The 24,947-nt window shown below is 40.1% G+C and overlaps 1 long non-coding RNA gene across 1 annotated transcript; it reads right to left on the bottom strand.

Annotated features, from left to right (window-relative positions):
• Positions 1–18,794: 18,794 nt before the first annotated feature.
• On the bottom strand, positions 18,795–19,927 carry LOC115369066 (uncharacterized). Its single transcript, XR_003929106.1, has 3 exons — positions 19,762–19,927; positions 19,593–19,656; positions 18,795–18,908 (listed from the first exon to the last, which is right to left on the bottom strand). It is a non-coding gene; the product is annotated as an uncharacterized LOC115369066 (long non-coding RNA).
• Positions 19,928–24,947: the final 5,020 nt, after the last annotated feature.

The following is a 24,947-nucleotide window of genomic DNA, read 5'->3' as shown; positions in this document are numbered from 1 at the left end:
GGTACGCCCTCTACACATTGAGCCACCCAGGCTGCTGGTGTGGCTGTGGCTGTTCCCCTGCTCTGACAAATGTAATGTTTCACCTTGCTGGGCGAACACGCTTGCTGTTGTTGATAGCACTCCAGATATTACCTACCACAGCCTCCTTTTCCAGGTGGGCTCTCTCAATCCACTGTAGGGCTTGCTGGGTGGATGATCCTTGTTAGTGTCACTGTAGATGATGATCTGGAGGTAGTTCTTAATTTTCTTCCTGTATTTCTGCCCAGGCACATGTTTGATAAACCCAAATGCTGTGAGATATCAAGGACGGTCACTTGTCCCTCCTCTGGTGCCCCACAGCTCTGTACAAAGTTAGCAGAGTCTTCCTGTGGACATTGTGTAGCTTGCGTAGTTTTTAAACTCTGCCAAGTTCTTGGCTGTCTGCCACAAGCACGGAATCTGGGGACCCCACAAAAAAAAAAAAAAAAAAAATTAATTAATTAGTTAGTAATTTTATAGATTTCTTCAGAAATCTCTCAGCCTCTAATCTAGCATAATAATATAATAAGTACAATATAAAGTTTATTGGTGACTTTGGTGTACAAACTATTCAAAACTCAAAAGTCTTCATCTTTAGAAAAAGGTGAGAGATTTGCTAATATTTCTTTGAATAACCACTCAAAGTGGAAAGGTTTTAATTGAAAAAAGGGGAATGATCTGCTGTCAAAGAATCAGTATACAGAGCTCTTTGGCAACTGATTTGTTCAATCAGTTCTTAACGGGGGACTCTCAAAGAAGTCATGTTGAGAAGGCTGAAAATATCCTCTTCTTTGACACTTAGCAGCGATATGGTTCCTAACTGCCCACAGTTTTTACAGCCCTCCTCTTTGTTCTTGGAGCCCTCCTGTTTAGGGACCTGGACACCGTCTGACACTCTCCACTGGCGAGCTGCTCGTCCTCTCCGACAGATGACTCTCAGGATGTTCAAGGAGCATCCATGAAATGTTGGGTAGCATTTAATTGTTAAAATCAGGATTTTTTTTTTTTTTTTTTTTTTGAAAATTTATGTAAGTGCTTTACAAAAAAGGGCTTTGCAGCACATAAATGACAGTCAGCGTGTTTTACAGCAAAACAATAAAACAGTAGAAGGTGAAATTAGAATAGCAAACAGTAGCAGCAAAAGCAGAGCCATAAAACAATTGTGTATAATAATAAATGCCATGGTAATATAAGACTGTTACAGAAGTAAGAACAACAAAATAATAAACATATTTAATAAATAAATAAATAGGCTTTGGGGGCTCTGACAAATATGACTTCATTTTGGATTTGGGAACTAAAACAAGAGCCATATTCGCTGGCATGAGGGTATTCAAGGACATTATTTGGAAATCTGGTTTCATGTACTATTTCACTTGGTTTTGCCCGGGTAGAAGCAACACAGCCATGACAGTTCAAGTTCAGGTTTATCTCTGTTTGCAGTGTCAAAGGGCTTTGCAGGCCTATAGGAGAGTTCATGTTGATAACCCTTCTCTGGTTCTTTGAAGCAGGGGGTTACAGAGGCACTGAGCGTCTGATGTAGTGTTGGTTCTATTGTGGAGGTAGGGTTCTTGGGAAAGAAAGATTCATTTATTTATAAGCTTCACAAATATGATATTGATTATTGACAACAATCTAGTAACAAGACAGAAATGTCTCACTACAAAATATAGTAATTTGAGATAGCAACCTACCATGCTGCATAATCTCCCTTATCAACAGAGAGAGGTTGAGACAGCAATTATAAAGTGCCAAGCAAACAAACACATTTTACTGTAATTAAATTCTAATGAGCTAATGTGATAATGAATTCTCCAGAGGAACTGTAACACACACATTTCTCTTAAAATAAGATTATCAAATAAGAAATTCTGGAAGGCAAATCAAATTCAACCTTAGTCAGCTCGACAAGTGTCATATTGCTCACAAAAACAAGAATTTGTTTTAATCACCCATTTATTTAGGGCCAATTCTGTGTGGGAACAATGGAAACAAGATGAAAACTGTGGTATATAATAAGCATGATAAGTTGGCCACATGTCTACTTTCAAGGGATTTCAAGGATTTTCCTTCATATTTTGTTAAGCGTTGTTGTTTTTAGATGCAGAATAACTAACAATGAGGCTCAGTAGCGGTTTTAGGCACGGGCGAAGTGGGCAGCCGCCCGGGGCGGCATATTTTCATGTCACGTGGGGGGCGGCATGAGCGCAAAAAAAAAAAAAAAAAATCATCCTCGCTGCAAAGCAGTTTTCTATTACCGTATTCATCTGAATATAAGACAATATTTTTTCCATGGAAAATGCCCTGAAAAAAAGCCCTCGTCTAATATTGGGGTCTAAGCAAATACACATGTATTGTGCTTGCATATAAACCAGTAGGTAGGCTCGCCTGATGCCGCAATTACCGGCGAATGGCCGCATTGCGCAGTCAATAATCAACCATGTTGTCTGTGTCATTGTCCGTTGTGCTGCTGCAGCCGCGTATGAACAAAAGTTGACTTATAATGAGAGGATGGCAGTATGTGTGTGCTGCTCACCTGTCAGATCCAGCAGACCTGACCGGGTGGGCGCGGCATCTGTAAGCATCAAGCCGGTGCCGCGGCCGGCCCGCCTGATGCTGACCGGTGGCTTTTTTTTTTATGCAAACAAGATTTTGTCCATATAAAAAGTATTTTTCCAAAAAAAGGTATTTGTGCAGGTGTTTGTGCAGGTGTTGCCCCTCTGGCGTCTAGCCGCCAGAGGGGCACCGGTAGCGGCCGTTATCGCTTGGAAGTTCTTGCTCCAAGCGTGCGCGCGGAGCTAGAACGGAAGGGCGCAAGGCAGTAATTTCGCCCAGGGCGGCAACATGGGCAGAACCGCCACTGATGAGGCTTTAAATACCTGTCATGCAGTTTGGAGTGGATGAGAATGAAGCTATATTACTGTAATTCTGTAATTCAGTGATATTTTTCATCAGTGCTTCAAATTCCTCATCTTTTTTCCAAAACTGATTGGCAAGTGGTTTCGTCAAGGACATCAAAGTGAACAGTGGAGAAATCTGAAAAAACAAACAAACAAACAAACAAACATATATGGTCAGGTTTGCTACTGGTGGACTGAAATGCAGTCACCAAGAGACACAAAGATGTTTTAAGGAGTTTATTGTAGAGGTTAGGCAGAGGAAGTTTGCAGGTGAATGAGTAGAGTCATGAAGATTCATAGTGTCTACACTTTATACAGATCATAAAGTTTCATCTGTATCAGACACGAAACAGATTTCTTCTTACCTTACATGTTTCGGTGGTAAGCTTCCGCCTTCATCAGAGGTGTCACTAGGTGGTGTGTGACGTGTCTTTATTGTCACAGTAGTCTCTAAATTAATCACGGGTATGTTTTGGGTGTAATATTCAACAAACCAATTGGAGTGCCGTCTCCCATTATCCTTAAAAGCCATGTATGCTTGCCGATCTGCTCATTCATGAAGTGAAAGAACATGAGCAGATCATCTTCAGCAACAGCAGGATTCTCGCAAAGTTCCCTGAGGTGAAGCAGACGTCCCTGTGTGCGTAACAATCATAGCTTACCGAGTGTTGGCATCTGCCTATGTAGATGCGCAGTATTATCTTGATAATAAGACTTCAGACCTGGTTTTTGTTGGTCAATCGTGCAATCACTTTCAAATGACCCATGATAGCAATGTGCCAACAATGTGCCTGACAACACCTCATTTTAACACCAACATGCCCATGAGTGCACAGATGGGCACTCGCTCATCACTCATTATTCGCTATTTACACAAAGTGAGCTCTGGGCAGGAGAGTGACAAGTGTGCTGGTTGGAAACTAGCAGAGACGTTGAGTTTGGCACCGCTTTGCGCTGGGTGTAATATGGGGCCCTTTGTCTTTCAGGTAAGACATAAACCAGTATAGAGCTGGGCCAGAGATCCCAACGCAGTTGTTAAGCTTTACCTTAAAACAGGGGTGTCCAGTCATGTGCCATGGAGGGCCGAGAGGCTGCAGGTTTTCATTCCAGCCAAGACCTCCACCAGGTGATTTGACAGATTAATTCCTCTTCTCTGATGCACGGTAAGGTGATCAGTGAAATCACCTGGTGGAACTTTTGGTTGGAATGAAAACCTGCAGCCTCTCGGCCCTCCATGGCACATGTTTGGACACCCATGCATTAAGATAATGTGGTTGGCTGTGTTGAAGGCTGTGCGGAAATTTAACAGGATAAGAACAGAAATTTGACTTGCATTATTAATTTTTGTAAAGTCATTAACCAATTGTTGTATCAGTGCTACACTTGGCATGTAAACCGGACTGAAAACCATCTAGTAAATCATTGACTAGATAATCAACTAGCCGCTTAACCTTTAGCACTTTGCAGGAATCCCACGCAGACATGAGGAGAACATGCAAACTCCACACAGAAAGGACCTTGGGTGGGAATCGAACCCAGGACCTTCTCACTGTGAGGCGACAGTGCTAACCACTGCACCACCGTGCCGCCTACTGTCACTCAGATAAGTGATAATATTATGTAATGTGTTGAGTTATGTAACTCTCCTAAACATGGGTTGGCTCATATTTAGATGCTGCTTGAGGGGACACGCTACAGAGAATCTGCATAGTTTAAGGAACGTAAACATGTATGGTATTTTGTTTGCATCAGTATAGAGAGAGCTATAATTCCACATATTCAAGGCTAGTTCAGTTTCACTTGGACTTTCCATTTGGAAAACTAATCTTCTATATCACTCGAAGTTTAAAATAAAAAGATCAGTTGTTAATCACCCAAAGCAATGGAAATTATACCTAAAAAAATTACAGTTTAAAGGATGGAAAGTTTCCAGTATAAAATAGTTATTTTGCCACATGTGAAACAGACTACATTACAGAAGCAGCTATAGAATTATTTCACCCAGAGATAACAGAAAACAGGTTTTTCCTAGCTTTTGGCATGACTGCTGCAATCTGGGATGTTATTTAAATGTTGTTAGTAGATGATGGTGGTACCCCTTGCTTCTTAATGAGGTCCTCTGTGGGAAATAAAGTCACCAGAAAAACAAGCAAATTGGAATTGGCCCCATTTGTTTTGTCACAATTGGGCCTCATCAAAAATCAAACAGCCAATTAGAATCTAAAAATTGCCTGGTGGGGCAGCAGCCATTGTCAATGGCAGGGACCAAGGCAAAGCCATCAAATCTACGAGCCAATCAGCAGCCATTGGCTCATTAATACTGAATGAATGTCTCCAAAATTGCTTGTTAATTACTCTTTCATTTAAATATAACAGTTTTTTGAACAATAGTTTATCATGTAATATGCCAAAAAAAAGCTTGTATGGATCCACACCTACTCAGACGTCCTATGGAATGCAATAAGGTGGCTACCAATGACATTTATAGTAGTTTTGCAGTAGGTGACACTGAGTAGGCCTACATAAAATAAATGTTGGCAAAGTGCTGAAATAAAAGTAAGTGTTCTCCAGCTGTGACGCACAGCCTGCCATAATTATCTTTCTCATTATCAGCATTCCCAATATTTCCCTCCTTCCACAGAATGAATGCATGTGTTATTTCAATGCCACCTGCAGGCAGCTACTAAGGGGCTGGGACACCACTTGAGTGCTCCAAAATTATGGTGATGTGAGGAGTTCTTTAAGATTCCTAGGCAACAAAGGAGGATCAAATTCAGACCAATTCCACACCCTGAAATGATTGAATACTACAGGCTCACGTAAGAGAAGAATGTAGCACTCACATTTTACTCTCTTTTTAGAAAAATTTAGATGACAAGAAGCTCACTGGTTTTCCACTGGTACTAAGGCACATGCATGTTCATTCAACTATGGTAAGGTAACAGACTTAGATTTTACATCAGGCAATTTTATGTGAATGGCAAAATGCACTTTCCTGTGTTTGTACAGATGTGGCAACAAGGAAGGCAGAAGACATACAAATTACACTGAAAAGCTTCAGACAAGATATTTGAAGATGTGGGAAGATGCATGGCTTTGTTTAGAACTGGTAATGGGAACGACCTTGGTATTGAACAAAATACCTGTAAGTTAAAGGACTTGGCACTAGTGAGGAATTCTGAAACTAAACTGTTGCTGATCCATACACATGGATTTTAATGCTAGAACAAATAGGATTATGTTTATACCTACAGTTAGTAGTGGATCAAATTTACCCACATGCCTCATAAATCATTCATATTGATAAAGAAGACTATCTTTGTAAAAACTTTTTTTTTTTTTTTTTTTTTTTTCTGTTTGGCCATTTCATAGTCACTTTTTAAGATGTAAAGAAGTTCCAACAGGAGGCAATATATTTAAAAAGGTTGATTTTGTTTTGTTCTTGTGAGGTATTTTATTAGCCTGAAATGTAATAACTGCACTCAACCATCATCAGTCAATAGACTTAGCAAATATATGCTTTGATTAAATCCTGGAAAAACTTTATTTGGCCTAGTGGGTTAATTTGATCCTCCAGTAAGAATAGGTATAAATGCTAAAAACTTATTTCTCTTTTGCTCTATCACTTCCTTACCTTAAACTATGTTTATTTACACCACTTCAGTAAAAATCAGAGACTGGCATGTTGTATGGTGTGGTGGTGGTGGTGGTGGTGGTGGTGTGTGTGTGTGTGTGTGTGTGTGTGTGTGTGTGGTCTGAGCTCAGCTGCAGGGGAGAGTTGGGTGGGAGCGGCTCATATGAGCAGTACAAAAGTGAGCTGAATTGGCCCAGTTGTTACCTGTTGGTTAATTATGCTCTCTCCCTTTAAGCAGTGGCATGCTGGACCTGGGACACACATGCTGGAGCCAGTGGAGGACGGCTGCGCTCCTCATTATTCTGATATGTTTGTCTGAGATTTGTTTGAGAGACTGAAACGTGCGCCCTCCGGAGCAACCAGGTGAGCGGAGGAGTCAAAAAGATGAAGACTTTTTGTGTTTGGAGAGCATGTGTGTGGCAACTGAATCAAACTTACAAGCAACCAGACGTGTATTGGGCTGTGTTTGTGCTGAATAGAACTCACAGTAACTGTTACATATAGCTTTATTAAAACAAAATTATATTTATGTCTTATATTTTGGCATAATGATAGAGTTTCTGGGGACTGACTGACTCAGGGATTCCCATATAGGGGGTCTATACATGATGATGCATATGATTTGAAAACTGAAGAGACAGACGTGAATTAGACCTGAATTACACTACCCAATTCTGTCATTCAAAAGTATGCACCCATTCATCCAGAACAGTACACTGAGCACAGTAACACAATAGGTGCTCCGTGATTTTTTGGTACATGGTACAAAAGCTGTATTTTACATTACACATGGATTTAATAGTAAGATCATTACAAGATTAACTAAAGTGGAATTTTGTACAATTTTGCGTGAGACTTATTTCATCCACTTTGAAATTACACTGCAGTGCTTTCAGCCTGTGGACTGATTCAGGTTTAATACCATTTTATACTATTTTATGTGAGATTTGTTTCTTGTAATAAAATTGTAGTGTAACAGAGGTCCTGTCCATTGAACTGTCACTTCTTGTTTGCACATATTTATTAACACAGCATTAACACAAATAATTGCACATTTGTAAATATCAATGATTTGCTGTCACTGTTGCAGGTGTTTTGTGATTGCTCAGTCCACCTTGGAACAGAGAGCAGACACTAAATAGTTGACTAAATAGATGTTGTGTCCACTTGAATATGATTTGGATAGGAGTGGGAAGGTTTATTGTGATGATATATTACTTCCAGAATGGACCCTGGCTTATGGCTTAATGAGATGGATTTTTTGGATTTTAATGCTAGAACAAATTTTGCTATTCGGGAATTTCAAATATACTTATACACAAATCATGAATATACTTTGTGGACATTTTAAACTTTTATCAAACTGGAAAGAACTGGCCACTCTTACTTCAGTTGAAAAAAAAAAAAAAAAAAACTTTATCAGGTGTTCAACTTATCCATTCCCTTAAGTCTTTAAGCAGAAATTTAGATTTGACCTTGAGCTGACCTTCGACATACAAGTGAAAAAGGATTGTGAAAATGATTGTCTCATTATCTGAATCACACTGGCTGAGTGCAAATGCCTTTATTTTTTTCCACTTAAATTACTACAATACCTTACACTCCAATCTCAGTAGGAAAACCTGTCACACACGCACAACTAAACCAGCCAGGCTTTTCTTTGCACAGGGAGAGCAGAATATATCTCTCTTATCTTATCCTTTCTTCATTGGTTCATTGGTTTTTCAATTTCAAGAATTAATTCATTACTTTTAAAATACAGCCCAGTCTTTCTTCCTTTTACATTTCAGATCTTTCAATCCCATATCAATGTAGCCTAAAATCCTCGGGTAAGGCTCCAGGATTCTAGCAGTCTCTTGGTTGAGGCTGAAGACTGGGGGTAATAATACTTTTGCTGTTGGATCCCTTCCCTTTGGGGAAACCTGCCAGAGGACATCAGACAGGCAGACTTAGTAGCCTCCCTCAACTCTCTCCTCAAAGCTCACCTTTTCACTCCTTAAAACTCACGTTTTAGAAGCCTAATTGCTCACATTCATGCTCTTTTTTGTTTTACTCTTGTCTGATGGCCCTAACATTGGCACATCTTGACTATTGCATAGTGTCGGCGCGGTAGACACTCTACTGAGTGCTTTCTACTTATCAGAGATAACCTGTCAGACTAGCTACAATAACTGCAGACCCAACTACAGAAACTGGATTTAGATTTAATGGATTTGTCAAAATGAAATTGAGTGAAAACTTCCCCCAGAGAAAGCTGAACTCATCAATGATAAATGTTTTGCTACATTCAGTCCTTTAGCATCCTTTAGTAAAAAGCATCAGAGACCTCCGCCCTGACAGACAATAACATTTAGCATGGAGTTCCAAGTAAGTGAGGAGAAAACAAAGAAATGGAGAAATGGAGCAACACTTACTTTGTTGTACATCACAGTGTTGGATAAAGTGTAAATATGTCAAACCTGGAATCTGGAAAAACATTATTATAGCAACCTAACCACTTGTATTGAACTAATGACTGGATTTTACATTTGTCATTCAGATAAGCAACATTTGCTGTGTGTAGCTACGCTCAAATGACTGGACCAAGCCCCAAAAAAACAAGAAGCCTCGTAAGGCAGCCATGTAGCCACGCAAACAGTTCTTACCTTGTAGCTGAGTCTGGCATTTCACACCATTTTCAAACTGAACCTCAGAGACAAACTAATTCAAATAATCGAAAAGGAGTCTTGTGAGAATTAAATCCACCGTTTCCATCATAAAACACACTTTCTTTCTGTACTTGAGGTTTTTAACTGGTGGCTCACAACTAGCACTGGCTCAGCAGAACATACACTGTGATGTGTGTGTGTGTGTGTGTGTGTGTGTGTGCATTTTGTGGGTTTACATGGTTTGTACTGGCAACACCATTTAGCGGTCAAAATTACATACTTCACTGGTTTCAACAAGGTGGAGCCAGTCAGTCATTTCAATTACATTGAGCGATCTAGAGCTGGTACACTTACGTGGCATGGCTAAGGAAAAAAAAAAACTGTTAACTAACACTTTTCTCCTCCAAAATGAAAATGGCTTGAATCTGCTAAGCCAGCTACAATGGATGGAGTTGGAGTTCACAATGGAGCTTCGGAGCCTGGCCTTGAGGGAGACTGAAGAAAATGTGGCAGACCAGTAAATGGAAAATCATAAAGATTGAAAATCTAGGAAGAAATTTAAAAAGGTCACAAGCTGGCTGGGTGGGGTTATTTAAATTTTTTATCCTCACTCATGAACAAGACCCCAAGATACCTGACCACCACTAAACCATGGTCTTGGACTTGGAGGTTTTGATCTCCAGTGCATGCTGAAGGTCACAGCTTGATGAAGCCAACAGAATCACATCATCTGCAAAGAGCAGAAACGCAATCCTAAGGTCACCATACTGCCCCACTTCCCCCGACTGCTCCATGAAATAATGTCCATGAAAATCATGAACAGAAGCTGTATCTTGGAGAAAAGATACAGTCTTGAGTCCAAAAATCACTGGGAACAACCTTGACTTAGTTGCATATACAGCTGTCACTTTGGTTATACAGGGACCGAATGGCTCACAGCAGCAAACCTAGCGCTGTGTATTCCAACAGCACCCCCCACAGGATACCCCAGGGTCATAAGACTTCTCAAAATTCACAAACCACATAGACTGGATTGGCCAACTCCCATGATCTCTCCAGTATCTGGGTGAAGGTGAAGAGCTGGTGCACAATGGCCAGGACAGAATCCTCATTATTCCATTATCCCAGTCTCCTCTCCAGGACCCTGGATTGAGCTTCCCCAGGGAGGCTGAGCAGTAAAAGACCCTGAGAGAGCACACTCTCTGGTCCCCTTTTTTAAAACTGGCGACCATCACCCCCTTCTGTCACTCCATAGGCACTGTCGCCGACCTTCTTATGACATTGAGACTTCTCAGCCATGACAGCCCAACAACATCCAGAGCCTCCAGCATTTCAGGGCAGATCTCATCATCTCCCAACGCTTTTCCACTGTGGAGTTTGTTAATTGCCTCAGTGATCAGAAATCAGACTTAGAATAAGAATCAGAAATACTTTATTGATCCCCAGGGGGGAAATTGGGGATCTCTGCGTGGGAGATGGTGGCAACCCCCAGTAATTGCCATTTTTCCCAATTATTACCTAATGGCCAAAGAACTGATTGTCAAATATTTTTCCAGTTACTGCTATGTGGTAAATATTTTGGACATTATGATGTGCATAAAAAGTACCATCTTTAAAACAGGACAGATTTTGAATGCATTTGGTATTTTCAAATCAAATTACACTCACAGAGGACGACGTACTGAACAAGTCTTTTCCAGGTGTAAAATACAAAACAAGGATCTTTATTCAGTTGTTTGACCAACTGACTTGGGTGTCAAGTTTTGCTGTGCACTCTAAATTCTTAAAGAAACCTAATGTTGCTGCCTTCCGTGCTGCTGTGTCAGGCGTAGTTTGTCATCTTTTTTTTCCTCTACTGGGGAAACATGTGAGCTAAAACTGATGTAGTGTATTGCAGAGGACTCTTTTGGCTTTGATGTCTCCAGCATTTACTTTGATTTTTAATAATATGCTTCCCACCATGGGTGGACTGGCCATCGGGCACACCGGGCATTTGCCCAGTGGGCCGATGTGCTACGTGGGCCGTCAGTCCCCCGACACTTTTTTTTTTTTTTTTTTAATTATTATTTAAATAGCTGACCTGCCCATACAACCAGTAGATCAGCGGCCCGATTGACACTGGGCTGGCCCAATCACATTGCTAAACAACCCCTTTTGCGTAGTTTGGTCCCGCCTCCATAATGATTTCGGCAAATAAAGTCATTGCAAGAGTTTGTTTACTAAGCACCGGGCCGGCCCTTGAGACACGCTGCTCAGCGGCCCATTGGTTATTTTTCTTCACTGACACGGGGCTGGCCCAATCATATCACGAGCCTGTGGCTCGGTGCGCCGGTGTGCAGTGCAACGTGGGTCGAACGTTATCTCATAGGATCTACTGAGATGGAGAGAAAATGCAAAGGTGGCACAGAGAAACTGCGAGAAAAAAAAAAAGCGGCTGTCAATTTTCAAACCGATCGGACTTTTTCGCTTTCGGAGTTTTTCGTAATTTATCAGCATGAATAAAGTGTGAGCCCAAACTATACAAAAGGGATATAATCGCTGTGGCAGAGCGGATAGTGTCTCCGTCTGCCATGCTGGAGTTCAGGGGTTCAATTCCCCAAGACAAGAGTGTGTACCTAACTTTGTTGTTAACCATGAGAGTGAAGTGATTCTTATTATTCTGCCTGTCATTGGCTAGATGACACACACAGTGGCATTTAGGCTTTCTGTAATTTTCATTTCTGTACTCTGTGAATTTGTTTTGTAACCCAGGTGCTAAATTATTATTATCATTATTATTATTGTTATTATTATTTTGCCTTGTTTTTTTTTTTTTTTTTTTTTTTTTTTTCCTTTTTTAATGCCTTGTTCTAACTTTATGGACAGATATATATATATATACCAATCGAATCAGATTCAGATTTAAACAAGGATTTGTGTCGTATACTTTGTCACCACGACCTTCCTATGTGCAGTCTGGGCTCATTTTCCATTCATGCTGATAGGCACCTGTACTTACTAATCTGAAGTAGATGCCCAAAAGGCGTTGGCCAGTTGTGGCCTGTTCAATAGAATAAAAAAGTTCCAATTCATCTATTGTATTTTATTGTTTCACTATAGTACTATAGGCCAGTATGACTGGGGCAGCCAAGTAATTTGACATATTTTAACAATTTTTTAAAAAGTAACGTAATAGTTGATTTTCCTGGTAATTAATTACTTTGACAATGATGTAACTTTGTTACTTTTTAGTAGAAGTAACTAGTAACTATAATTAATTACTTTTTCAAAGTAATATGCCCAACACTGCTGATGACAGCTCACTAATTGCACGGCATTATGGCTTTAAAGAGTTGCACAGTTGGTATACACATTTAAGAGAGCAAAAAGACCGGAAAGGTGTGCGTGATCGAATGTGGTGGGCCGGTCTGGTCCAAAATGCCCGGTCCGATTTTTTGTCCCAGTCCGCCCCTGCTTCCCACCATGCTACTTTTTTGAGCTTCCATTAAAATCTCAAGACCTGGTGCTCTGTATATTCAGTAGTGGACTCATTAGGCACTGGGGCACATGACCCTCTTAAACATGTTATTGCATTTTGCATGCCTTTTCACCTTAGTGTGACACCGATTTGGTTTTCTAGGTCTTTGATTGGCAAGACGTCAAGAGGAAGAATGACCTCCCTATGGCCTCTGCCAGCTATATACATATTTTTGCAGCTTAAAGGCTCCTGCTTTGTTTGCTTTCAGTCAATCAAAGAATAGCAACAGGATAATTCAATGCAAGTATTTAAATAAAAGAATAGTTGGGGGAGGTTAGAAATTGTGCAGTTATCCAGCGAGCTCAAAGTCAGCCTCAAAATGTATTTCCTCCCTGAGATATAAATCTGTGGCTATGTTCATATTAAAGGCCCCAGTTCTCACTTAGATCCTTTTTTGTCTTAGCTGCTCTGATTCATGTTTGAAAAGTGACCCACATCCAATATCAGTTCAATCAAGAAAGACAAATTGAGAAAGTGTGACATTACGTTTTATTACAAGATAAAAATGTGTAATGTCTTACACTAAGATTTGGTGATTAGACCCCATCACAAAATGATCAGAAACAGCATAGATAAATTCATCCTGATAGAGATTAGGCACTTGTGGTGGTGAAGAGATGGAATTCCTGCATGAACCAAAGGAATTCAGCACATACCACCTCAGGAAGTACTCAACATCGTTAAAGTTGCACTAAGCAATCTCTGACTACTAGAGGGTGTTGAGAGCACAAACTCTTGTGTAAACACAAGGCCACTCCTGTTTTCAGGTACACGGTAGATTGCTTGCACAAAACCCTAGAAAGAGAAATTATTTTTTTGATTGGAAGTAAGGGATACATACTGCTCTCAGAAGAGCTTTTGTTAGATTGCTTGGATCAGTTGGTCTCTGACCTCCACTTGGAAACATGGTGAAGCTGCAGACTTTCAGCGACAAGGTTAACTGTTTTAAATTTAAATTTTCCGTCACTGCAGTGCTGATTGCAGTGCAGAGAAGATCGCCCAACACCGAACCAGCTGGAGGAAGTTCATGAATGACCTATGCTCCCCAAAGAGCAAAAGAGTTTAAGTCAAGTAAATCAGCAGTGCTGATTGCAGCGACGGAGGCACTTTCACAACTGATTTGAATGTGTGGTTTCAAAGACACTTTTAATAAGGTTGATAGCAGTGAGGGTGCAAGGAGGACATAGGATGAGCTTATTCTCAGGCCTATACAGAAATGTAGAAGGCTAAAACAAGGACAAAACAACAAAACTTGGACTGCTTCAGAAAATGGATGGATGGATGGATGGATGGATGGAGTATGTAATCTGCTGAGGATCTGCTGAGGAAAGTCTTTAGCTGAAATGCAAAAATAATCAGAAAAACTATGGATTTTTGAGTGGAGTTTGGCATGAATTTCTCTCCCTAAACTCATTGCAGGATGAATTTATGAACCACATGCATTAACACACACCACCTGGGTATAGTGAACCTCTAGCTACCCAGTGAGATAAACACAGTTATGGCAGAAATGATTTCTCAATTTGTAAATCAATGGCAGTTCACACATTTTGTTTGATACTGAACTGAAATACTCATAAAATAATGAACATTTCAGGAGAGATGCAATCTCAGTCTCCAGCCCTCAAACAAAAAAGAGGTTAAAAGGTGGAGCACAGCAACAGACAGACAGACAGACAGACAGACACACACACACACACACACACACACACACACACACACACACACACAAAACCCTCCTAGTCTTTCCCAGTGAATACTTTCTTTTCATGTTTACAACTCTTTCTCATTTTATACAGCCATGCATCTTGTGTAAAATATGCAGTATCTTTGAGGTGTTGTTTTGTTGTCCTGTTTTCTAAGACAGCAACTGCTGTCACATATCCAGACTACATTGCTGTGCACATTTTGTCAAGTCTTTTTTAGTCTTTCAGATCTCTGATCTTTTCTGTGGCAGGACTGAGCAAGAGAGAAAGCTGAGGAGGGTGATAAAGATAAGATAAAGAATGGATAAAGGGTTGTCAAAGTCTTTGGGATCGTTTTCGGTTAGAATGCACCCTAGGGGAAAGTAAGAGCGTGGCACCATGCTTTTCAGAAAAAGTGCTAAAGAGAGTGAGAGAAAGCCAGAGAGACAGAGATAGAGAGAGAGGCAGAGAGAGAACAAACTTGGGCTTGTTCTTATTATGAAACATGTTCATATTCAAATAAATGTACACTTTTTCCATCAGATATTTTTAATGGAAGCAATTATTAAAACAGTCCACAGCAAGTACAAGAGCACTTGCAATCTTATGGAATGGGGCAGCAGTATGGCCCTTTTTGTCTGGGAACAAAAATTATTTGCTGTATTGGCCTGAATATAAGGCAACTCTAATTGCAAGACAGCTACAGCCCCCTTTCTTTCTTTTTATCTTTTGGAAAAAGTCTTTTGAAGAGCAAATCTTGTTTGCATATAAAGAAAATAAATTTATTTGACAAAAATAAAGAAATCAATAAAGTCTGATTTACAACGTCTTCTAAACATTGCAGTGCATTCAAAAATGCATTAACCAGTAAACATGGAGTCTAATTGTAGCCAAGTATGAAATGTGACACAAATCTCTCAAAAAAAAAAAAAAAAAAAAAAAAAAAACAGCCTGGAAGGTAATAAAACAGAGAAAAAAAAATACAAAACAAAAATAAAAACTGACTTCTTTGGCCTAACTCTCTCTGGTTACAGGTGAACTGGCCCAACTTGGCTCCTCAGCTTTTTTTCTTTTTTTTCTTTTATTTCTTCTATTTATTTATTTATTTATTCATTTATTTATTTATTTATTGACTGCATATTGATATGTAACTGTCTAGTCTTCAAATATAGGACAACATCACTTTTTTAGATGCAATTTCCATATGAAAATATCTGTTATATTCAGGCCAATACAGAAGTGGATTTTTAGCCTAATATCACTGATTGTAGCCTGTTTTTACAGTACTCTCTGCTATGCTTGTTCTTTGCAGGGTGTGCTGCCTGCAGAATGTGTCCCTGTCATCACATTCTCATATCACCATGTGAAAGATTTTGTCTGTATCTATCTATCTATCTGTCTGTCTGTCTCTCTATTGCTATCTGTGAGTCTGTCCTGACTAAATGACCATTATGCTGTGATAGCAACCAGTTAAACAATCAATGCCAATCAGTGACAGTAATGGTCCTGAGCGTATCTCAGCTATCCAGCAATCAGAAGATGGTGACCAAGTGTGGTCCCGCTTGATTAAATATTGCGATGGCAGGAACAAAGGCCTTTGTCCTCAGAACAAAGGATTCATTTTGGTGCAAAGGCCTCAGTACGTACTGGCATAAATTCAGGACACTGGACAGTGACGATCACCATGAGGCTGGTGGCTGTTGCTCTGGTCCAAACAGACTGGTCTACATGCAGGCAGGGTTGGGTCATAAGACTGCTCATTGGGATGAGAGCACACGCTATAGATGATTTCGCATAGCTGTGCACAGCCATGTTGTTATCTATTCTCTCTCTCTCTCTCTCTCTCTCTCACACACACACACACACCACACACACACACACACATATATGTATACAATAAAATTATTATTACTGTAACTCTTACTCATATTTCAACAGGAGGGGATTGGGTGTGAAGATATTGGCTGCACAGGCAGAAATAAAGCAGGAAGGCTGCAAGTCAGGGGGATAAACAAACCCTTTACATTGCTCCAATTCAAGAGGGACTTGGCATAACTTCTTTTCCACTAAATGCTGAAGTATCCAGTGGCATGCCTATAGCAATGTGCCAGAAATGTGGAATTACCATTCCACTGCAGCTCCTGACAGAGCACATCAAGTCTCGCAACATCATTGATGCTGAAAGTGATGATGCCGGGGCTAATGTGGAGGATAACCTTTAGAATGAAGGGAGTAAATGTCAACGCATCATTTACTTGGACACTGTCAGTATATTCTTTATCACTCAAAATCAATTGCCGAAAATCCTGAGAAAAGTAAATGGTTTGCTTGAAAATATACAGTCATGACTTGTAAACAACAGTGTTTATTGAATTCGAATTTGTGGCTACTTCAGTTTTTTTTTTTAGCACAAGTTCTGCAGCTTTGTTTGATGGGCTCAGAAAAGTTTCTTGTTGACTTTACTGAGGAAGACCTGCATGCTGCTTCACATAGGGATTGGCTAAGGTATGTACTTGACTTTTATTGTATGCACACTCAACAGCAGATGTCTTTGGCTTTGGGCAATTGCAAATGTAGAAAATTGTGTTGTTAATGTGGACAGTCAAGAAAATGTGGTACTGGATAGGAGTACTGTGATAGTAGAAGAGCAAGATGCAAAGCCTGGACCCATTCAGAAGCCTGCTAGGGAGGTGGTGGCACAATGCAGCAGAGTAGCATGACATTATGTACCTATGCATTAAATAATAAGGTAAAATAGTATTACATTGTATTAATTAGGTGAATTGAATGTAAGTTCTATCTAACTGTAATCTGCAATTATTTTCAACATTTGTCCACCATGAAGAAATTACCAGGGGAAACGTATTAACTGTAATAAGTTAGTGTTCATAATGTCCACTTTTGCCCATTGACTAACATGTTTAATTCATCCTAAATTGTCACTGTAAATTTGCGTGTCTGAGCAACGTTTAACAAAGTTTCAGTTGTCGTTTGAAACTAAACATCAGTCATTAGTCAGAATTACCTGTCTTAATGGGTTAACGTTTATGTTAAGTTTAGTTTTATTCATCACATTTTCATTTTTATCTGTTGTTAGCGTGGTGCACCATCTAAGACCCTACATGGGCAGTGTCTCATTTCTGTAATTCCCTGCTCTGTATTCATTAAACGGAAAATCCTTTACCTCTGGATATTGGAAAACGTCCTACTGAACAAGATACGACACCCATCTCGTTTTACAAACAACCTAATGTGGGATGAGCAAGACCCATGACATGCATACATGAAGGTGCTTGACTACATGTTATAGCAGTGAGGGACAACTTTATGTATTATCTTCAGTTTTATTATATTAATCCTTGCTTTGTGTTTTAGGGGTTGCTGCCCTAGGAGAGAATGTAACTTTTTATCCTCAACTTGAATTGCATGGATAAAGTTTGGGTTGTGCATCAACTGTGGTACGCAAGGTTACTTGTTAAAATAGGCTATGAAGTCAAACATACTCATATAAGCCAAATATTTGTCTCTCATAATATACCTTATTTTCTACTAAGGTCCATGGAATTATGATGCAAACACAAAAAGAATCAACATTATTGGCCAAGTGCTTCGTGCCGCATTTTTCCACAATTGCAACAGGCACTGAAGGATTTGTGAACACAACGGTATTCATAGGTTTTGACGTCTCCCAAGAGAACATGACAGCACTGCAGGAAATGCAGACAGAATCTATCTTTGGTATATGAAAGTGAACATCTTCTGCGACTTGTCTTGAAGCTGTCCAGGCTCGTCTGTTTATGTCTTTCTGTGTAGTGTTTCAGATATTTTCCTCCGGCGATCTTTCACACAGTGTTGTTGAAAAGCGAGTAAGAAATTAGATATCAGGTTGTATGCGGGTAGTTGATGTAATTTGTTATACTTTTGGTAGTAATAGAGAACTTGATATGTTTTTATGTATTGTGTTGTATCATTTGTGGTATGAACATCTCATGTTAACCCATTTGCAAAATCTTGAATGATAAGGGCTGGAAAAACACATGAAATGGATAAATGATTAACAGCAAAACATAAACATGGAGCCTCCAAAGACCTTCTCTGTTGATTGTCTTCACGGTGCTCAGCCGAAAAGAAGAAAAAATCATTTTCTCTACAGTTAATTGAAATGTGTAACTGTAGTAGGAGTCCATGAAAAAAAAAGGTTTATTTACTGAAGGTCTTGTGCAGCGTCATTGACCTGGTGTGCCTCTTACTCTGGCGATCTTTTTCATGACACATAAGATAGATTTATGTGTGAAATAGAAATGTTCATAACCAGTGTTGCCCTATGTGGATAAAATGGAATGGGTATGTGTGACTTTGTGCATTAATGGAGTCTATGCGCACTGATTTTGGAACTTGAGAGAAAGATTTATGGCCCAAAAATATTGGAAATATACCCGTGGCCTCTGGTGGCTTGAGTGAGACTCTTAAGTCTCATTCTCTGTCGATTCTCTTCATGGGGCTCAGCTGAAAATAAAATGAAGCAAATGAGTTTTTATACAGTGAGCTGTAATATCTAACTGTAGAGGAGTCCAAGGATGGAACTGTGAATTTAGCTGTGGCCTCGGCAGCTCCAGCAACTTGTTTTGCCTCTTTCTCCGGTGGTCATGATCTTTGCACTCAGCAGAAAACACAGATTGTTTGAAAGGATGTGCTCTGAAGATGGTTGTTATGATATTATCAGCTGTGGGCTAATATGTGCAGTTAATGCAAAATCATTAGTGTATTTAGCAGATAGATCTCATAACAACAACAGCAACCTTTGTGTGGCAAGGATGGATGCACAGTGGAAGCACCATTGTTTGTCGAATTAATTATCATGGGATTCATAATCTGATGATAAATGCTATCAACAACTGCAATCAACTTTCACCACTGTATTGCAGCCTAACTTTGAGTGTCATTTTTTGTACATTTTTGTTCATATAACAGCATGTAAACTGTGTAGTAAAAAAGTTACAGTAAGGTACATGCTCTGCAGGAGTGATGCAGTGAAACTTCGCCCTGCCTCTCAAACGCAATTAACTCACAAGGACTGGCTGAGTGATACGTGAATTGAGCTGCTTTCACTAAGTTTTAGCACTGCCGTTGAGTTAGTGGAACCGTTTAAGCCTGGATTGAATGTTGACGGTAGTTCAAGCGAGGCATTACCTTCAATTTGTATGCAACTTGTCCAGAAGTAAGCTTGCTTCATGACATATTTCCCAGGTGAAAACTACGATAGGAGCATAGGCAGTTGTGTCTGAAACAGCTATTGTGGTGAGTTATGATGTAAAATGGTGCTAAAGCTCCAAATGGCAATATAGACAAGAAATCATACCTGTTTTTCGTGGAGAATCGTCGGCTTTTTGCCAATCTGATGCTTTTTGCCATGTGAGCTCTGTATGACAGACGTGGCTTCCTTTTAGGTGTGGTGCATTGGTAAAAACAAAACAATATCAGTCTCCACCAGTTCTATCAGTTGCCCTGCTGTGTTTTCCACTTCCCTTGTGTGTGTGTGTGTGTGTGTGTGAGTGTGTGTGTCTCCTCTGGGGGTGGTTCTGGGGAGCTGGCAGCTGCTGCAGGTGACACACCTGACTTCCATCGACTCATCAAGCACAAGACGTAAACCCCAGCTTCACAGTCACTTGCTCTAACCTCCGTGGTAACTACCACCATAACACCAATCTCTTGTTCCTAGTGAAACCTCGTAGAGATTTTTTTTTGTGTGGATACATATCTGTTTCTCTCTGTGTGCTCCAGGACGTCTTTGTTCACCTGCTCGGCTCGCTGCTCTCCAGGATCAGCCCCATTCACCTCTTGCACCTCTCCACCGCCCCCATCGCTCCGCTGACTGCGCTGCTGCTCTGCCTCAGCCCTCCCCTGCTTTCCCCACTCATCATTCCCACACTCCATTCATATTCTGTAGTTGAATAAATCTGTTAAAACCGAGTTCAGCTTCCGAGTTTGCATCTTGGATCCAATACAAAGGAAACACACCCACTGTCACAAGCAATCTCAGCCACCGCCTCCTGGAGGACTAACATTATCCTGCTACTGAGGAATCAGAACCATATTTTGTGGATGTGGTCCAACTATGATTCCTGGGAAACATGGTCAGTTCTCCCAATTCCCCACTGTCTTTGACATACAAAAACCAGCAAATCAGAAATGGAAGCGGACCATGGGGTTTCTATGGAATGCAGTCATTCTTTCTTCAGCATCTCAGACATGGAACAATTACTAAAAATAAGGAAAACTATGTAAAGTCATCAAAAATAACCTAACCTAGATTAATTCTGAAGTCATTATGAATTGTTGGATACGTGTATGAGGCAGTATGGAAGAATGGTGTGCCTTGTTAATGCACTTGGATACACAAACAGACAAACAGACCTGTCACCACTTATAGGCGTGAGACACATTTTTCCACTGTGTTGATTTTTAGGCTAAGTGGTCTTTCTGCTTACCAAAGAGTCCCTTCACTCATTCATGGACTGACCTTACTCTGAAGTTTGAACCTCATGCAGCATCATTAAATATTGTGAATAAGAAAAACGCTGGTAAGGATAGTAATTAGCAGGGTCCCCTCCGATACTGCAATACATTTAGTGCAATACACTAAATGTACTGCAGTTCTGTATTGTACAACTGGGACTAAATTTTACAATATTGTGCAAATTTATTGTGCAAAAATCACAATTTTAATGGGTTTTTCTGTGAAAATTAATAATCACTCCTACTAAAAATGGTCAATCATATTGCAATCATGGGCGGCACGGTGGTGCAGTGGTTAGCACTGTCGCCTCACAGTGAGAAGGTCCTGGGTTCAATTCCCACCCAAGGTCCTTTCTGTGTGGAGTTTGCATGTTCTCCCCGTGTCTGCGTGGGTTTCCTCCCGCCATCTAAAGACATGCAGGTCAGGTGAATTGGGGAAGCTAAATTGCCCCTAGGTATGACTTTGTGTGTGAATGTCAGTGTTTGTCTGTCTGCCCTGCGATGGACTGGCGACCTGTCCAGGTGTTTCCTTGCCTTTGCCCTATGAGCAGCACCAGCCCCCCCCCACCGTGACCCTAGTGAGGATAAGCGGTTTAGAAGATGAATGAATATTGCAATCATAATACTCATAAAATTAATCACAATATGATTTTTTTTAGACATATCATTCTGCCCTAATTCCCATGATGCTACACCAGAGCCCCGGGAGTAAATGCTTGTTTGAACAGGTCACATGATCTTCTGTCACATTCTAAATAGCAATTTTTTTCCCCACTTTGAATAAAATCACAATATTCCTGAAATTAGGCAGATTATTCAATCCAGGTCACAGTGGTGCAGAAATCATTGAACAAAAAAAAAAATTGGGATGTGCAATAGAACTGATTTTTCCATCATTCCTACTCTGAAACAGTGAGGCTGGCCCGCGAGTGACTTTGACACGAAAGTAAATGGAAAGTGAATGGGAGCAAAGAGAGCAAACAGACATTCACTCTAGGTGCAATTCAGTCATGTTTGTGAATTGAATCAATTCATTCACTTCAAGGATTCATTCGTTTTGAGCGGTTTGTTTGTGAATTGGCCTTCACTATCCACTGCTTCTGAATTAAGTTATTCTCTTATCCCCATAGTCTCACGTTAGTGCGAGAGAGAGCGAGATATGGGCACAATATGAGCTTAGATGAAGACTGGATGAAGTGGTAAGGGAAGCGGAATGAAGTGTACTGTTCAGAATTGACAGCTAGAGCTGAAAAAACAAAAATATACTGGGACTGATTGGCATGACAGCACATAAGAGAAAGTAACAAAACGCATCGTGCATTTGAAAAACATCTTTGCATTTCCCTCAGAGCTGCTGTCACAATTGCCATGTTTATCTTAACTTTAATGAGAATAGCAGCACTCGTTTCTGTCTACATAGGCTTTCTGAAAACCTGTTTCCATGCAAGGTTTGTCTTCAATAACACGTGCCATACACATGGCACATAAACATATATGCACAAACATATATGCACAAATAGATTGTCACATGTACACACACCCACACATCACAATATCATTTATGCCTTCAAGTACCCAAAGAAAAAAGGCATACTTTAGAGATTAAAGCCGGAGATGATAAAGCAAGTAACTATGAAGAAAGAAGAAAGTTTAGTGACATTTTCTTTGAATAGTTTCCTATAGATGTTCAACAGGCTGTCAATTGACACAGAAGTTAACAAGAAGTTAGAAGAATATCATTAAGCCATAAAATACATTTCAACATGTCTGTTAAGTGTCACGATGGATCCTACTGGAGTTCTGGGCAAGACACACCCACCAGCACTGTGAATGGTCATACAATTTTTTGAACTGTTGCCCATTTGCAAAAACACAAACAATCCTACCCTTTACCCTGTGGGTGAATCTTGTCCAGAACTCTGATGGGTTTCATAATAATGCAGCTATACTGTCAGCTAGTTACTAGGCCTCTGTGTTGATTTCAATGTGATTTCTATAAAATATGGAAAAATGACAAGGCGTCCTATGTCCTGTGAGTCGAGAGTAAGTAATTTAGATATTATAATTAGATACTGAGATGAAAGGCCCAAATGCTTTGTAAATTAGAGTAAAACTTTATAGGGAGTCAGTGAAGCAGGACTAATGTAGGCATGATTTCTGGTTGCCATGAGTATTGCAAAAACCTTAGTGTATTACAGTACTGGAAATTTAAGAAAAGCGTGGGTCACTTTCTTTGAGTTGGCAAAGGTGATGTGATGAAATACTTAATCCTTTAGATATGTCTTAAGGCTAAAATATGCTTCGAGTATATTACTTTGATGTTAATGTCAAAGGTGGGGTCTGGATCAAAAAGAACAAGATTTTTGACAATTCCTTGGGGTAATTATCCGGCTATTGAAAATAAGAGTCACCTGCGGTATGATTAGTTACAATCAGGGGAGAATGTGGAGAATGCTAAGTAGGCTAGACCTTAAAACAGGCAGGCACGTTGCCATGAGGGAATAAAAATTGTTGCTGTCTCTGCTACAGCCAGAAATATGTGAAATCACTCAAAAGCAGACCACCTGGTAGAGCGTGTACCCTTTACACACATACCATTATGAGAGGCAGGATTCATGCACTTGTTATTGTCTTTTTTTTATTTACAGTCTTTCATATCTTTCACATATATGCTATTGCTGTCATTTCACTCACTTTTACATTATGCATCATCAAGGTGCATCTAAAATGTATAGTTGTTGTTCTTGTATGAATTTTATATTATGTACTCCTTTTAACTTCACCGTACATACTTTGACTCACACTGCATTGTCGAGGAGCCAAAATCAAAGCTTTTTGCTTTATTATATGTGTATAATGAGATGTCACAATAAAGAATCTTGAATTTTTGCTCTACAAAGGGTACCAGATTTTTTCTCTGAGGTTTATAAGTAGAATCTGAAAAATTTAAGGCAGGTGCACAGACAACACCAAAAAAATTGTCTTTTTTCAATAAGTATTGAATGCCTGTGGCTTTCTACAAATGCAATCTGAAAGAGAGGGTCTACAAATCTGCACACACATGCTTCAGTCACATGTGTGATGTGCACTGTTCATAGTATCCTATTGATTCACCACATGCTGTGACCCTAAGTTTTATATACTGTATATGTATATATATATATTGTTAAAACCAGTACCATAAGTGCTGAAAAGAGATACTTCATAATACCCATCCACCTCCATTTGGGTTACACTGAGGCAAGGGAGATCGCAGTAGAGTGGAAACCTTGCCAAATCACACAGAAACTATCTGGACTGCACTTGGTGTAAGACACCTAGGGCCCTATCTTGTGCCACCTGCTATCCGATGCCACTACCCGCTACCCGCAAATTGCGGATTTAGGAACTTCCACTATCCCTAAATGGTATATTGCGCCACCCGCTATCCGTTATGCCGACTCCGTTATTTGCGCCTGGAGGTGTGTCCGTGGACGTGTTTCATGCGCTATCCCTAAAGTTGCTATCTTGCGCACACACTTTAGGGATAGCGGATAAACTTTAGAGATAGCGGATAGCGGGTGGTCAGGACCACCCACTGTTACGAGTGTGGGCTGTTACGAGTGCGCGCCCAGGCGGCTTCAACGGAGCCTCGCCACGCACGCGGTCAGACTGATACCGGGACGCCGCCGGAATGGACTGAGTATATTACTCATATAGACTGTTTAGAGGAAAGACTGTTTTAATTGGACACTTACGCCAGCACGTTTTATTGTTTTATCATAAGCCAGCAGCTGTGCTATATTTTTATTTTTAATGTTTTATTTGCCCAATCTACCTTGTCAGTAAATTAGTTTACACATAGTTCCACCTCTGCCTTGTGTGTGTGTGGTGTGACCCGGGGATTTTACTCAATCAGTACAACCTTGTGACACGTCCACTTGGACACATGTGGCTCCACCTCCCGAATTAACTCGCCTATAATATAATATATAATATGTATATAGCCAACTTGCTTTAGCCTCAGTAGAAGCCCTGAGAAAATCTACC

The sequence above is a fragment of the Myripristis murdjan genome, chromosome 12 (assembly GCF_902150065.1).
Source record: "Myripristis murdjan chromosome 12, fMyrMur1.1, whole genome shotgun sequence".
NCBI lineage: Eukaryota > Metazoa > Chordata > Actinopteri > Holocentriformes > Holocentridae > Myripristis > Myripristis murdjan.
This window is presented reverse-complemented; position numbering and strand designations above follow the sequence as displayed.